At 44.1% G+C, this 16,259-nt stretch overlaps 1 protein-coding gene across 1 annotated transcript in view; it reads left to right on the forward strand.

Annotated features, from left to right (window-relative positions):
- Positions 1 to 16,259, forward strand: part of LOC111157136 (Rho GTPase activating protein 6) — a 253,856-nt gene that overhangs the window by 181,665 nt on the left and 55,932 nt on the right.

A 16,259-nucleotide genomic window follows, 5' to 3' on the forward strand; every position in this document is an offset into this window, starting at 1 on the left:
ACGCTAAAACCGTGTCTATTTCAGCAGGATTTCAAAATAATCCATTGAAAAGAATGTTTTTGCAATCTATTAAACGTGTCATTTGACCTTATGCTAACCCAGAATCAGGGATTATACTCAGGTTAACTCGTTTTTATGGTCTTTCACCTGGCATGTCCATGCTGAGCCATTCAGACCTGGTCAGCTGAGGTTTTCACAGATACAGGTCCTGATTCTGGTAAAGATAAGACGCATGTATTTGAAATCTTGTCATCTATGAAATTGTGTTTTTGAATGTTTACCCTCTTCTATGAGGGTCCTTTATACTTGGTGGAAGCGTGTAGCACAAAGGTGACTTCTTCTTTTAGTTTCTCAACAAAACAGAAATGTTGTTGGCAAACCTGATTTGTAGTGAAGGGAATGAGGACTCTAAAAAGTTCTACGAAACCGAGATTGGATGCACATCAGATAAGATACCAGGGAACAAACATTCTTTTTAGCTTTGTTTTTCAATCCGGTTAATTTGATGTTTCTCTTTGTTCCTGCTTTTTAAAGACTCCACTAAATAAATAACCTTTACCAAACAGACAGTTTTATAAAAATTGTCTGCTGGAAGCTCTGTCTCCATTACTCGTTTCCGAGACTTGTGGTTCCCAGCATATTCACGGAAACATTTGCTCTGTTGAGATGTTCAAAGATGTTTGGGCTACCGGAGTTATTTTGATACTTTCTATCAAAATAGGAACGAATGATTTACAAATAATTTCTTCCTGATGGAGGAGAGAAGGAATCGTGTGGCTGGGTAGAGAGAAACAGGCATCAACCCACCCGAGAGTTCTGAAGCTCTTGTTTGAGGTAGACAATTGTAGACATCAACCGAGGTCCTTCAAATCCAGGACAAGTGCTGAGTGCCATGATGGCAGCTTTGGTCCAAGGGTGGCCACTTGGTTCCATGTGAACCCCCAAGTCTGACCCGAAACAGGGTCAGACTCACTGTGTGAGTAACTTATTCAGGAAAAAGCAGTACAGTGGCCACAACCTAGAACCTAAAGAAATGATGACAAGCCTAACGAGATGGTGGGTATGATGAAAATGGAAACATTCTCGAGCTCACGCTTCTGTTCTTTGTCACTCTAGGAGGATTGTAGGGATTTGATTATGGGTATCTGTTTGGAGACCCCTCTTCCTCCGGGATACTGGTGCTTCCAGGGTTCAGATGAATGAAGCCTGGCATATTCATCAGCTACTTGGGTTCCCTGTAGAAAGGGAAGAATCGAGGAGTGGATGGTGGGGGAGTGACCAAAGTGACTCCCCAGAGTGACTGCAGGAATGGGATCCAGAGCACCAGCAGAGTCTGACCTCTCGAGCTAAAATGAGAGGCGGACATCGGCGATAGGGGCGCAGAGGCAGGCCGATTAAAAGACGCCGTCAGCGAAGTAAGAAGCAGTGCCATCTTCTAGGAGTGAGGGTGGTAAGGAGGTCCTGGAGGCTTGAGGAAAGAGAAGAAGAGGGGAAGAGAGGGCAGCTGATGGCCCCGCGGTGTTGCAGGATTGCAAAGCAACCCGAAAGATCCATTTGAGGTTAGTGGCTGGGAATTCAAATTACAAAATAAACATCCTGGCAGTAAACATAGCTAAACCGGGACATACCACTTTGCGCTTTAAATTCCCAGCCCCGGAGAATCCAATCTCTCCCCAAACTTAGGATTTTCTAGTTGAGCTCAGTGATGGTGGAGAGGGACAAGGCCATTGTAAGGACATCAGTGGTAGGCAAAAAACTGCACTCCCAAAGATGGCCACGTCCTCCTCCCTGGAGCCCACCAGTGTTCCCTCGTAGGCCCCCAAATCTTTGCAGATGTGATCAGTCAAGGTCCTTGAGATAGCAAGAGGATCCTGGTTTATCTGGGATGGCCAAGGCTAAGCAGTACAGGGTTACTGGAAAGCAGAGAAACTTTCCTAGCTACGGCTGAGTCTGAGAGAGCCAGGATTGTTGGAGGAACAGTCAGAGCGAGGAAACGGATTGTCCTGAGAGCCCTGGAAGGGATACAAGCTGCTGGCGCCTTGATTTTAGCCCAGCGAGACCTGTTCCAGACTTCTGACCTCCAGAAATGTGAAATGATAAAATTGAGTTGTTTAAGCCACTAAGTTGATGGTTGTTTGTTACAGAAGTGGTAGGAGACTAGTTAATACAGCGTCCACAGGAGTGATGAGAATTCCAGACCATGGGATCTCAGTTGGATAAGAAGGGGAGTTAGGAATAAGTACAGAAGTCTGCATTTTTCTTGAATAAGAAGAATCCGTAAAGCAAAGATGTCAATTATGTCATTGATGAGCTATAAACTGAGTGTGATTCCAAAAACCACACCAGAACAATTTGCTTTTGGATCATCACTAAATTGTTCTAAACATCTAGACAAATAACCGTGTACGAGTAGGCAGGGGAAATCTGAGAAAGAGGTCAAGTGGAGAGTGTCCCTGCCCATTTAGTAAAGTGTCATACGACTAGAGCAGTTAAGAGTATTATACTGCTGCCCCATGGGCAGATCAATAGAAAGCAGCAGAGCCCAGAAATGAGCAAGAATAAATACAGCAACTTACGACGTGATAAATACTACTTTTTTTTGATCAAGGGAAAAATGATGGATTATTATTAAGTATTAGTGACAGTGAGACAACCGTTGAGGGGAAAAGGTTGGACTCTAACCTTAGTCCTTACGTCAAAGTAAGTTGATATGCAAGAATTATTAGAGGATTTTTTAAAGATTTTATTTATTTATTTGACAGACAGAGATCACAAGTAGGCAGAGAGGCAGGCAGAGAGAGAGGGGGAAGCAGGCTTCCCGCCGAGCAGACAGCCCGATGCGGGGCTCGATCCCAGGACCCCGAGATCATGACCTGAGCCGAAGGCAGAGGCTTTAACCCACTGAGCCACCCAGGCGCCCCTAGAGGATGTTTTTAATGAAACTGTAAGTGTGCCAAAACAAACCATAAGTGGATATTTATTTATTTTTACATTGGAGAAGGCATTACCCAGAAAACATAAAGAAAGAGAATGACATGTATCACTATGTTGAAGAAGAAAAGATAGAATCATTTGCGTGGCAAACAAATAAATAGAAATTCACAGCACATCTGACCAACTAAAGGCTAACTTCTGTACTGTATAAGGCTTTATTACAAATTAATCTGGAAAAGACAAATAATTAAAATATACGCAAATTATGGGCAGCACACAGAAAAAGTAACACAAATGGCTGAGAGATACTGAAAAAGGTGCTCACCCTCCTATGTACAAAAGACATGCAAGCGAACCACCAAGGAGGGTTTTTTTTCCCTCTTAGATTGGGTTGGCTCCAGAAGTTGGGTGATAAACTTGATGGGAGGACAGACACTCTCATACTATTGTAGGGGCCACTCTTACGGTAACTTACAAGGCAAATGGGCAACAGCTAACTTTTAAATGGCTCAGCTATCTTACCTCACAGATAGACCTTTGTGTTAGCTGAGGTAGGCTAACCCTCCGCGCCTCAGCATGACAGAAGTTCCTTACTCAGACATGTGTCCCAGGCAGGGTGGCAGTGGGAGTGGGGAGAGGGACCAAACCGCATGCAATTATTCGGGGCCCTAGGCTTCTCATGTCTTGTGACAGCTTCTTCCTTGAGATCCATTCAGCCAGGAGACAACGCAAACTAAAAACTGATACTTACGTAAACGTTATAAAATGACTGATAAGCTTAATTCTCTATCCCTTCTAATCTTAAGCTGCTTCAACAAAGGACTTTTTTTCAGATTATAGTTTTAATATCTGTAGCGTTAGTTGCATTTATTTTTTTTTATTTTTTTTTAAAGATTTTATTTATTTATTTGTCAGAGTGAGCACAGGTAGACAGAGTGGCAGGCAGAGGCAGAGGGAGAAGCAGGCTCCCGCTGAGCAAGGAGCCCGATGTGGGACTCGATCCCAGGACGCTGGGATCATGACCTGAGCCGAAGGCAGCGGCTTAACCAACTGAGCCACCCAGGCATCCCCGTTAGTTGCATTTAAATTCCTTAAATAAAAATTCCACTACTGAATTTCTATAACTAGTCACATGTCTAGAAATGGTTTAAGGGACTAGAGAACCTAGAGAAATCTTTGATGGTAGCGATCGGGAGGTCTTTCGGTGGGAGGGATGCTATCTGTGACTTCCCTGTGAGCCTGAGTTTCCCCCATGGAGACAACCGTGGCATGTTTTTCCTCCTGATCAAAGGCTGCTCTCGGCATAGGCTTTGGAATCAGACCTCCTAGTCTGTAAATGGCCCAATCCTGAATAGCAGAACCAGGAAAACAGATGCTGGGAGCGGGGTCATGAAATTCAACAAGACCTCAGGCCTGCGTGAACTCTTCATTTATTCACAACACATCAACAGAGTACTACTTACCTATCAGATAGCGGGTTAGGCTCAGTTGACATGCATCTGGTAGCTTTTCAATACAAATGGTCTAAGGCGGGGGTTAGCCACTGGCCTGCTGGTCCCACCCAGCTCCCCAACTGTTTTCTGTAACTGAAGTCTCCCGGGAACGCCGCCGTGCCGTTCCACATACGTCTTGTCTCTGGGGCTTTCAGGCAGCAAACGCAGACTTAAGCAGTGACAGCCCCTATGTCTCACGGGCTCAAGTGTTTACTCTCTGGGCCCTAGCAGGAAAACTTTGCTGTCGACGATAAGATGAAAGGAAATGACTGACTTCTGCCACAGTCAGAAAAGCATGTTTCTGCGGGCGCTGTGGCATCCCCTCATTCTGTCAAAAACGAAGTATTTGAAGCCGAGTAGTTGTTCCACAAGACAGAAATGCTTAACGCATGTTGTCTGTAGTGCTCCCCCCGCCCCCCACATCATTCAGCCGATTTCTGATAGCACATTCGAGAAAGGCTCAGTTGATGTATTTTGAGAACGGTGTCATGGGCTGGGGAATTGCTGACGGTCTCAGAAAAGGTGGGCAATAGTCTCATAAAAGAGTACCCTGATGCGTCAAAATTTCTATCATACCGCTTCCTTGTAACATGGTCCCTCACCCTTGTCACCGGTATAAAACCCAAGTAAACAACTCAGTGAAAATCAAGAAAATGGTATTTTTGGTGGGGTAACACTCAAGGTGTCTTTGGGTTTTCAGTGTGGTTTGTGATTTAAGTGTTGATTTGAAAAAATAAGGGCAACCTGACGGACAAGGAAACGGAGCTTGGGTGTTCACGTGCCAGCCCTGGACGGGAGATCTGACTACCCTCTTCCCACGTCGTTCTTGCTGGCAGAGTCCAGGGGGAGAGGCGATGTGCTGGAACTATTTGTCAAAGCCTTCTGTGTAAGTAAAAATGAAATTGAGAACTGGGGTAAAATCCACAGACTCCCCTAGAAGTGGAAACGTGGAAAGGAAGTCAATGCCGCCCAACAGGGTGATCAGAGAATAATGGCACCACTGGGCTTTGAGGTGCTCAACGCGGATCTCCATGGCATGAGCTGCCAAGCTAGGTGTGTCTTTCATGTGTCCACACTCACCTTTGTTAAGGCCTCCCAGAGGACTGTGATTCCCCTAGGGTCAGCCTCTATCTTAGTTCTCTTTGAATCTGGAACACCAGGTAAACCACTCACTTCTCTGCCCGATTCCACCGCCCCTCCGCAAATCTTCGAGAGGTGAATGAACGCACACAGGCACCTCTCCTTTCAAATGAAGCTCCTTCCTCTCCTCTTCCCTGACTCTCCAAAGGGCATCCCCCACGCCTTTCTCTCCTTTTCCCCAGGAGCCCCAGGAATGATTCTGAGACACAAGTGTTTCCCTGTTGCTTCACCCCATGCCCGGTTTCCGACTTTGGTTGATGGTCTCATAGGACTGATGTGAGGTTCAAAAGAAGTAAGAACCATGGTGATGCTTCACACATCTCCCGAAACTGTACACACTCTCAGGGAAAGTTACCTGTCCCCATCTCCGGCATCATTGTTGTCAGCACCAGGTCGCTTTGTCTTCATCTGCCTTCAGCTTGTCTTTATATCTCATCTAAACTACAGCCAGAGGTCCCCCACCTGCTTCCCTAAATTCGGGGCTTCTCCCTTATTCTGCCCACCACACCTGGAACCATTAGAGTGGTCTTCAACCACAGAATCTACTCCTTTCCTGGGGAAAAAACAAACAAACAAGATGAAACAAAACTCCTGGGCCTCCTGTTGCCAACTAATGTCATGATCCAAGCCATTTACCACACTGTTGCATAGAAAAGAAAAATCCATTTTGCTTGCAGCCTCTTGTGGGAAAGCACCACAGATTTATGTGCATTTGTCTCAGAGCACTAGGTTTCAAACTCTTTGTCCACCATCTACCAGTGAGGGATACATTTTACTCCTCAGTCCAGGAAACACATGAACCAAATGGTGCTCATGTTTATCAGAGATACACTTCAATGTTGTCTCTAATGTTCTGTCCTATCCGCTTCTATATGATTCTTTATCCTTTCCTAAAACACACTCATGTGACTCACTAAATTTTCCTTGAGATTCACTAAGGGTTTGTGACCTACAGTTTGAATAATGCAGTCTTGGAAGGAAGATGGAATAGAGGAAGGGGCAGTAAGGAAGGAAAGAACAAAAATGTCAATGTGGAAAACTTGTAGTTGTTCTTTGCTTTGGCTCCTAGGGTCCTGGGAAGGTGGATGGGGCATTGTTTCTGTAGGGCCACAGAAAGGAACCAAGGTTGACCTTGGCCTAGGCACCTAGTCCCTTCTCAGTCCAGAGCCCAACTGTGGACGGCCAGCCAGGGGGCTTCCTTGTGCTGCTTCACTGCTCTCTCTCTCTCACTCTCTCTCTCAATACCAAGCTAGGCATACACCCCAGAGGAGGTAGATATGTGGGGCTTTAGCTTCTCAAGAGGTAGAAGCCTTTAATGAAGGCTACAATATCATGTCAGAGGTAGTCCATGTCGTCTAGGATCTCCTAGTCAGTCAATAGAGAAAAAAGAGATCCATCAGTTGCATGGAAAGAAAGAACAGTGGATGGCATTTATCCATGATACCACTGGTAACACTTAGAGATACGAGCTGTCTCATCTACCTAGTCCAGCAAAAGCTGGGAATGACAGAGCGGCTTCTCTGCAGGCTCTTCTGTAATTTTCTTCTTGGATGCTCTCCTCCGCACCCCCGGGCTTAGACCATGTCAAGTTCTCCCGTGTAGGCTGCTGTATGATTCTGTTCTGCTGCTGAGTGACCAGCCCGCATGATAGCAAGTGGTTCTTCAAGCCATAGGCTCTGTGCCTTTGTAGTCATAAGTGGTTTCCTTTATGTTCTCAGACCATAGTTTTCTATCCAAGGTCTTGTCCCTACTGGACAAGTGTATACATGTATACGTGACCATGTTTTATATATCTTTTATATATATCTTTGTTGGAGCGGCAACTATCGTTACACAGGGCTTTGGCATCTTGAACAAAACTTTTGTCACTGCAGTTTCTGAAATACTCTGGCACCTTTCAAGGGTTTGCAGACTACACTATTCTTTCTGTTGGGAATCATGACCCAAAAGTAAACCTGATAATTACAAAGAATGTCTCATCCCTGAAATATGAATAGGAGCTCCCATTTTTGCTCTTTTTGTTTCCCCTGGGGGAAACAAAGGCAGGTAAGTATTAACTGAAATTAAATACTAAGTGCTTTTAAACCAATCAGGCTTTCCAGATCATTTGAAATGAAGTCCTCAGGATGATTTCCAAATTGAATTAGTAGGTGTTTATAAAATTGTTACACAGGCAAAGCTCTGAAAAAGTAGTTTCAGGGGTCTTCGCTTAAGATAGGAGTGAACAGACTGCAGCCCAAAGGCCAAATCTAGTCCACTGTCTGTTTTTATAAATAAAGTTTTATTAAAACACAGCCACCCCCATTTGTTGCTGTATTGTCTAAGGTTGTTTCATTGCTACTGCAGAAGAGTGGAATAGTTTTGGCAGAGACCGTATGGCCCACAAAGCTGAAAATATTCACAATCTAGACCTTTACAGAAATGGCTTGTTGGCCTCTGAGTTAAGAGATTAATATTAATTTGATATAGTAATTTATAGTTATTATCTATGTAGTTGATCAAGCATGCCATTCTCTTCGTTTCAGTGTCTTCACTATCTTTATTTTGCAAGTGTTTTTTTAATGATCAGACCTATGCAACTCTCGATGTTTTGAGTGTTTGTTGTGTTTATGCCTTTTTAAAAAAGATTTTATTTATTTATTTATTTGAGAGAAAGAGAGAGCGAGGGAGAGCGTGAGCAGGGGAGAGGGGCAGAAGGAGAGGGAGAAGCAGGCTGCCTGCTGAGAAAGGAGCCCGATGCAGGGCTCAAACCCAGGACCCTGAGATCCTGACCCGAGCCAAAGACAGATGCTTAACTGACTGAGCCATCCAGGTGCCCTTAAGTGTTATATATTATATGTATATTTTATTTCTATTATAAACACTCATATATAATATAAGCCATATTATATTCATATTATATTATACAATATAATTCTATTATATTCACTTATAATTCACTTATAATTCAATTACCCTCCTTATCATAGATCCCACCCAATGTACAAACATTCTGACTTTCCAGGGATGTCTATTTTAGGGATGCCTGGCAATACCTGTCAAGGCTGGTGCTAATATAAGTAGAAAAACACATCCCACAGCAGAGTTTCGGATTATCCACTGTTAAGATGCTTTGGCTGCAAATTACAGAAACCCAATCCAAAGTGGCTTAAATAATAAAGAGATTGATTATATTACTTTACAAGGAGCCCATAGATAGACTAGTTTTAGGACTCGGGAATTTCTTCTTGGCCATCATCAGTGGGTCACTCTGTTCTTTGGCTGGCTTCGCTCGTCACAAAATGACTGCAGCAGCCCCCGATATCCCAGCCTCTATAGCAGCACAAAGAAGCAGAAAAGTAGGGACTCTTCATCAGGTATCTTTTTAATAATAGAGGAGTGTTTCCCCCCTGCTTCCCAGTAGACTTCCCTCCCTTCTCCATCCCCAGAATGGCAACGTCTGCCAGTGTCCAAATCTACAGTAGCAAGCAGAAAGGAATCACTGGAATTGGTTTGACCTCAGATTCCTTTCCTGAGCCTGGACTGAGTACTCACCCCAGGCTGTGTATGTGACCACTGGGAGGGTGAGCACCTAGCAAATCAGGGAAAGAAAAAAATTGGTCGGGACATAGTAGGGTAAAGGTGAATTTAGATTAGAAACTATCGGTATACATAATGGCAACGTCGTCCGTCATTGCAAAGAAGCAATAGGGAGGAAACCATTCTTTGGTCACATTTATTTGCTTTGGTGTGTAGCATGGGCCTTGGCATAGATCTGTGGCTCAGGAAATATGTGAGAAATTGAAGGCAATGGATTTAGAATTCAATCAGAGCACATTTATTTATACAGTGTTTTCTGTGTTGTGAAGAATTATTTCCCATGTCTCAAAGAATAATCAAAAGCAAGAATGGAAAAGGAAAGGATGAAGACCCTAATACTTTTCCTCTAATTACATCATTGGTCTGGTAACTGCCTTTGTGAGAGCTGTTTTCATGGGAGCAACTGGCAGAAATTTGGAAGCATTCCCAAGGCTTAAAGTTTATGACTTAAAGATATTTGATTCCCTTCTTACTTGTTCACTATAAAACAACAGCTGTCAAAAGAAAGTCTGTAGCATTGGCCCCTACGCTGATCAAAAATCAGACCATGTGTAGACCCTTGTCTGTCTACCTTTTCAACTTGAACTACAAGCTTTGGCTTTAAAACAAGTAATGATGAAACTTCTTTAATTTGGAGTTTAATTTCCTTAACAATCCAGGGCATTTCTTTGGGATAAGTGATCTTTGTCTTTTTGTTTTCCTACCTGCTTTCTTTCCCTTATGCTCCAGGAAAGAAACATGGCTTAAGGAAAAGACCTGTCAAAAGCCATTTCTCTTGCTCTGATTTTTCGAGACTTCTGTCTCTGCAAATATAATGCCTACCTAGGTTAAGTTAAAAGCATTGTTTTTGATTTAAGGAACATGCTGTAAGAAATGCAAGTTAGGATGCCTGGAGAGACAAAAGAACAGCAGGGCTGCTCCTTTGGAACATGGGCTTATAGCTTTTTATTTTCTTTACTCACAGCATTTGAATATGGAAAAATGACAGCAAGTAAAAGATCCTTCTAGGGCATAATTTGATCATGACTGGTTATTACAGCAAGCAGTGATTATCAAGAATGCCTGGTTAAGGAGAAACCATCGTTGAGCTTTTCAAACCCATGACCTCCCAGCCATGAGATGAGCTTCCCTACCTTGCGTTTTGATAGAATAAGACATCATCAACAAATCAAATATCTCAATGATTTTCTGTAATAGAAAAACACCTGCTTTGAGGCTCAAAAATCTACAAGGTGATTTTTTTCCTCTTAAGGAAAAATTTCAGAACAGATTACTTTGCCAAATTAATTTACACAAAGCAGAGAAGGCTTCTTAGCATTTAATTTAACGGGAAGCATGGTCACCTCCAAGAGCTGACTCCCTTTACAACAGTGAGAGAGACTCACAGAATGTTCTTGTTTTCTGACCGCAGCTTTGCTAATTTCACCACCACTTCAACATGTAAACTGCGAGGATTAACATTTCACAAGTACTTTGTGGAGCCTCCGCTCTAAGGAGAGGCATCTGTATTGCTTAAGAATGCCATAAATATTTTCTTCCCTGAGAAACATAGACACTTTGGAAACAGATTTTGGAAAATCTAACCCACAGGGTGCTAGCAGGCTAAAGAAACAATGCTTAATTCATTGGGGTTCACACCTAGAAAAATTACTCAATCGCTGTGTTTCTACTTGCCTCCTATTACAATCAAGGTTAATGGAAGAACTGCTAGGAAGAAGGTGATATATAAACGGAAACTTTGACCTTTGAACTTGATTAAATAACCAACAGTCTATAGCATGGAAGATTTCTTAAAACATGAAAAAATATATAGTGAGATCCAAACTTGACCAAACAGTGGGACACGTTTGGGCTTGAATACGTTGTTTGCCATGATTTCCATGTAGACTGTTTTCTTCCAGAATTCTAACTTGTCACTCTCTTGAGCCCTAGATCCCACTAAAGAAACTATGGGGGTTAACAATCTTCTCATCTTTTTTTCCCCAATAGAATGCTTGCTTGATAAAGGGTTGGATTACCAGGAATAAGAGGCTTAGGATAAGAAAGGACCTCCTAGACTAAATAGTCACCATGTGATTTAGTGGAGGGAACCCCCACCAAAATTCAAAGGCCCCTGAGAGGCCTCACCTTGTCCTTTAAGACTGAACGTGAACGTTAGCCTTCTCAAGCAGAGTTGGAGACAGCCTTCTCACTTCTGACCTCCCACTTGCTAGATGCCTCCACTGAAATGTTTCTTCATTTCGCTTTAGTGAGTTTTCCATGTATCTGTCTTTGGCACTAAACTCTGTGTCCGTTCACCTGGGTTCATAGCGCCAAGCTCCGTCTCCCCTACAGCATGGGCTGTATCGGTGTTGGATGGAGGGATGGATGGAGCAGGGATGGATCAATGTATGGGGGACGAGCCCACTTTCTGGGGGGACGACGCTGTTTCAACAGATAACTTGTATAGTATAAATCGTATTCCCACGCCAAGGAGATCCATCACATTCTGTGGCACAGTATCCGGGGACAGAGAATATTTGTTTGCACACCGAGGCCAGAACGCTGTTTCAGCTCCTCTCCTGAACCTCTACAGTGAATCCCAGTTCAGCTTTCAGACTGGAGCATCGCACTGGTCACATCGGGTCCCCTATCCTGGGCTCGCTGCCGCATTTCCTGCCAAGAAGTAGAGGTGTCCGTTTTCCTGCTAACTACCTCCCCCTTTTTATCAGGACTACCCTCCCTTCTGTTTCTCCAGATGGACTTTGAAAAGGCAACTCAAAGCAGTAGGGACAATTTCAAGTCCATTCCACTGAGGATGGCGATGGCAATAACAACTGTCCCCAACCTACCCAGCCGCCTTTTCCTGGGATGGGTCTTTGTCTGGCGTTTTGTCATCAGTCCTGCCAGGGTTTCAGTGTTGACTTAAACACGCCAGATGAACTTATACCACTGAGACGAATCACTGGAAAACACAAGCCGTGGAGTATGGGCACAAGGAATGGCCCTCAGGTGCCAGGACCACTAATAATAACGTAACTTTTTTGACAAACCTTCCTGTCCCAAACTGGAAAGAAAGTATCTGATTTAGTCTTTTTCTTGCTTTCGGTTTAGAAGTCTGTGGCTTGAGAGCCCTCAAAAGGGGAGGTGGATGAGACTAAAGGATGAGTTTGAGTTTTAGTGAGGGATAAAATATAGTTTTAGTAAACATTTTGATAAGACATCCACCTCCATTGTATAGCTCGCCTTATCCACATTCATTCATGTAATTTAAACACTGTATTTTGGTTCATCAGAACAGTCATGGGAACTTGAAAAGGAAACAGCTTTATATATGTATCTGTGTTCTTGGAGGCAAACAATCAAGCAACAAGTCTGGATAACTTACACAGAAAAGGGATTTAGGGAACCTAAGAAATAGGAGGGATCATGGGACACTCCAATCAGCCGCCTATGAAAACATCACCAGTGCCATAACAACAAATCTGGTCGAACCTCTCATCTGTCCACTCCCTTTCCAGGAAACATGCTACACCAGAATGGCAGGCATAACAGATGCTTTACATTGGCCCAGACCCCTGGTTTCTTCCAGATCAGGGAGATGTGACTAGGAAGATTATTTCAGGAGTTTCCAGCCAGGTCAGAAACTCTGACTTGTGAGTCACCTTCTCGCCATGAAGTTGAGCTCCATGGTCTGTGTGTTTCCGAGGAACCCAGTGAGCCGTGAGAGCCTCTACCTTCTCACGTGCGTGACAGATGAGGCCTCAGCCTTTGCTTGAATACGTGCAGTACCGGGGCGAAAGGGTTTTTTAAAACAACAACACAACTGCTTTATTCTAGAATAATTTTAGGTTTATAGAAAAGTTATAAAGACAGTTACAGAGTTCCCTTACACCCCTCAGCCAGTCTTCTTCAATGACCTTGTGCCCTATGTAACCTTGGTACACTTATCACCACAAAGGACCCAACATCGATACGTTGCTATCAGCCAAACTGCAGACTTTGATCTGATTTTACCAGTTTCCCCACGAAATATCCTTTCTCTGACCCAGCATCCTATCTATGATATACCAGGCATTTGGCCGGGCATCTTTTTTGTTTTTCTTTTCTTTTCTCTTGTTTTTGAAAATAGTAAACATTTCTGATCTCACACAGTTTCTGGGACTATCACAGCCCGGCTGCTCTGGTTTAGGTTCTGGTGTGTGAGGTTTGCCGTCAAGCTCCGCTGGGGCTGCAGTCATCTGAAGGGTTGACTGGGGCAGGATAATCGGTGGCCCGGCCCACTCACAGGGCTGCTGGCTAGAGACCCCAGGTCCCCACCGCATAGCCCTTTTCATAGCACTGCTCATGACGTGGCTTCCCCAAGAGTGAGGGATTCAAGACAGAAAGAGCAGCGGAGACAGAAGCCACTGTGAGCAGTGCTTTTTCTTTTCTTTTTTTGGGGGGGGGGGGGGGGGGGGGAGGGGTGAGGCAGCTCATTCCATTGCTGAACAGCTCCATTTGCTGAGAAAACGGCCTTCCTGTAATCTCCTCCTGGATCCTTGCTCTGGCCAGTGGAGGGCTGGCCAGGAAGTCTCCCCATCCACCATGTTTAGTCCTCAAAAGAAAGAAAGAAAAAAAAGAAAAAAGAACTAGTGTCCCCTGAGTCTTCCCCACCTGCCAAAGACACGCTCATGCATCCATTCAGACAGCCGTTCATCATCAAATGCGGTTCCACACCTGACCTAAACAAGGGTGAGATGCTTCATACAGAGAAATGGAAGGCTGTTTATTCAAAGAACCTTCTCTATTCCCCTACCTGTAGACAGGAATCTGGTAGAAAGATAGCCATAGGCAGACTTGCATTTCTTTCCAAATTGACAGAAATTGTTATTCAACCGGATACGTAAGAGCTCAACAATTTATAAACATATTTTACTGTTCTGCCTCAAACAGAAACCGAGATTGGGTATGGGTCGAGCATTGTGATAACTGGGAAAATGTGACTCTTCTGGAGTTGGGTGTCACATGGCTTGAGCCTATAGCTGTCCTCTAGGTAGAGTTATGCACAGACCAGGGCTTCTCAACCAGAGTGATTTTGTCCCCGTGGGACATTTGGTGACATCCAGAGACATTACTGGTTGTCACCACAGGGACTGGGTGGGCTCTCTGGCATCCCGGAAATTGAGCCCAGGGATGCTGCTAGATATCCTACTGTGCACAGGACAGTTCCTCCCAGCAAAGAGTTAGCAGCCCCCAGCACCGCTAGACTCAAGTCTAGTGGTTAGGTGCCATCTCTAAAGGGCCACTTCCCGTTCTGCCACCAAGTGTCTCTTTTATAGCATTTTCCCTTCCCTTTTCACTGAGCTCCCCTCGCTGCCTGTGAACTCCTTCAGTTTGCCTTCTCTGAGAGTCTAGGTTTCTGGTCCGAGTCAACAGCAAGGCAGCTGTGGTTGGGAAAAGTAAGGGAGGTGGTGCCAAAAGGCATTCTTTCAAACTTCCCTCAGCAGGCATTTTCTGGAGGTTGGAAACAAGCTAGAACCTTCCTTTGAGGCTAGGATGGAGTGCAAACTCCAAGACTTGCCAGGTGTGCTGTGGCCCAGGGTCACTTATCCATGCCGACCTGGGGTGAGTGTGAGGACTGTCTCATGAAGTGAAAAAGAGAATGTTTGTATCCGTTGTAAATAGCTAAGCATTTTTAAAATTGTAGGCTACTATTCACAAAGATCACATTTTTTTTCCCCTATAAGGAGGCTTCAAGATATTGTTTGGAATCTTGGAATTTGAAGTACACATTATCCTTGTGGGACTGTGTGAACTCTCATGCTGGTGGGAATACAAATGAGCGAACCTACCTAGAAAATGTTTGATGTTACCTAGTAGAGGCCAAGATTGCATACGTGCTAGCCTGACAACGCAGCTTGTACATATCTCTCCCGGAACAGTGGTTCTTAGATTTCAGCGGGAACTAGCCCCTGGTGGGCTGGGGAAAGCACACATTGTGGGGCCCTGCCCCAGAGTTCCTGAGTCAGTAGTTTTGGGGCAGGACCATAGAATTTGCAGCTCTACAGAGTTTCCAGGCACTACCGATGCCAGGGGTCCCAGAGCCACATTCCAAGAACCACTGTCTGAGAGAGGGTCTTCGACATGGACATAGCAAGACATGCACAGCATTTCTCAAAAACACGGGTCCTGAGAGTCTCAAGCTAAAAGCAACTCACATTTCCAGTGAACCGTGGTATATTCGTACCAGAAAGCAGTATACAGCCACCTGATGGAGTGATCCACAGCCACCCGCTTCCACGGGGTGAAAATTTCCGAAGTGTTGACGAATGGCATAAAAGAGGCAGGAGAGAATACCTACAGTGTGACTCCATCTAGGGGAGCCCAAAAGTTGGAAAACAAACTGTATTCTTTATAAATGCATCTGTAGATGGCAAAACTACGTAAAACTACGAAGAAAAACAAATGCTTGATTATGGCAAAAACCAGACCAGTGGTCACCTGGGGCGAAAGGGAGGGAGACACACAGGGGGCTTGGGCACGAGCAATGTCTACCTCTGAACTTGGCTGTTGTGGTGTGGGATTTGGCCTCCTATTATTTATTTAAACTGCACATTTGTAGTTATACACATCTTTATATATGCTACAGCTTCCAATTAAAAAGAAGTTTTAAAAAAACCTATCTTTAAAGAAAATGTCCCCTATCCTATCTATCTGTGTGCTGGTTCTTTGATAACTTGCTTGAATTTTAGGATCTGTGCACTGGTTATGAAAACTAAGTCTCTTTAGCTTTACTATATAGTTTAGTTATTCTTCTGGGTCAACGATTAAAATGAAGGAATGAGAGAATGTTGTTAAAGAAATATACCCTTGTTACAGTCAGAGACACATGGAGATGTGAAATGATGAACAGCGTTAACAAAGTAAAAGTCTTGTCCTGTTTGGAGAATGGATTTGAGTCTTGTGTTGTTAGTATGTTTATTGTCATATATTTTATAATAAGTTGTGGGTAGGCCATATAAGTAATCATCATCTAGACACTGGAGATAAGAACATACCCATAGTGAGAGGTGGCTGTCTCTTCACCGCATTACAAGTGACTTACTCTTGTCCCCCCGTACAAACCTCACGGCTGCAAGGGTGCAGGCTCTT

The sequence above is a fragment of the Enhydra lutris genome, unplaced genomic scaffold (assembly GCF_002288905.1).
Source record: "Enhydra lutris kenyoni isolate GAN:26980312 unplaced genomic scaffold, ASM228890v2 scaffoldscaffold52, whole genome shotgun sequence".
Taxonomy (NCBI): Eukaryota; Metazoa; Chordata; class Mammalia; order Carnivora; family Mustelidae; genus Enhydra; species Enhydra lutris.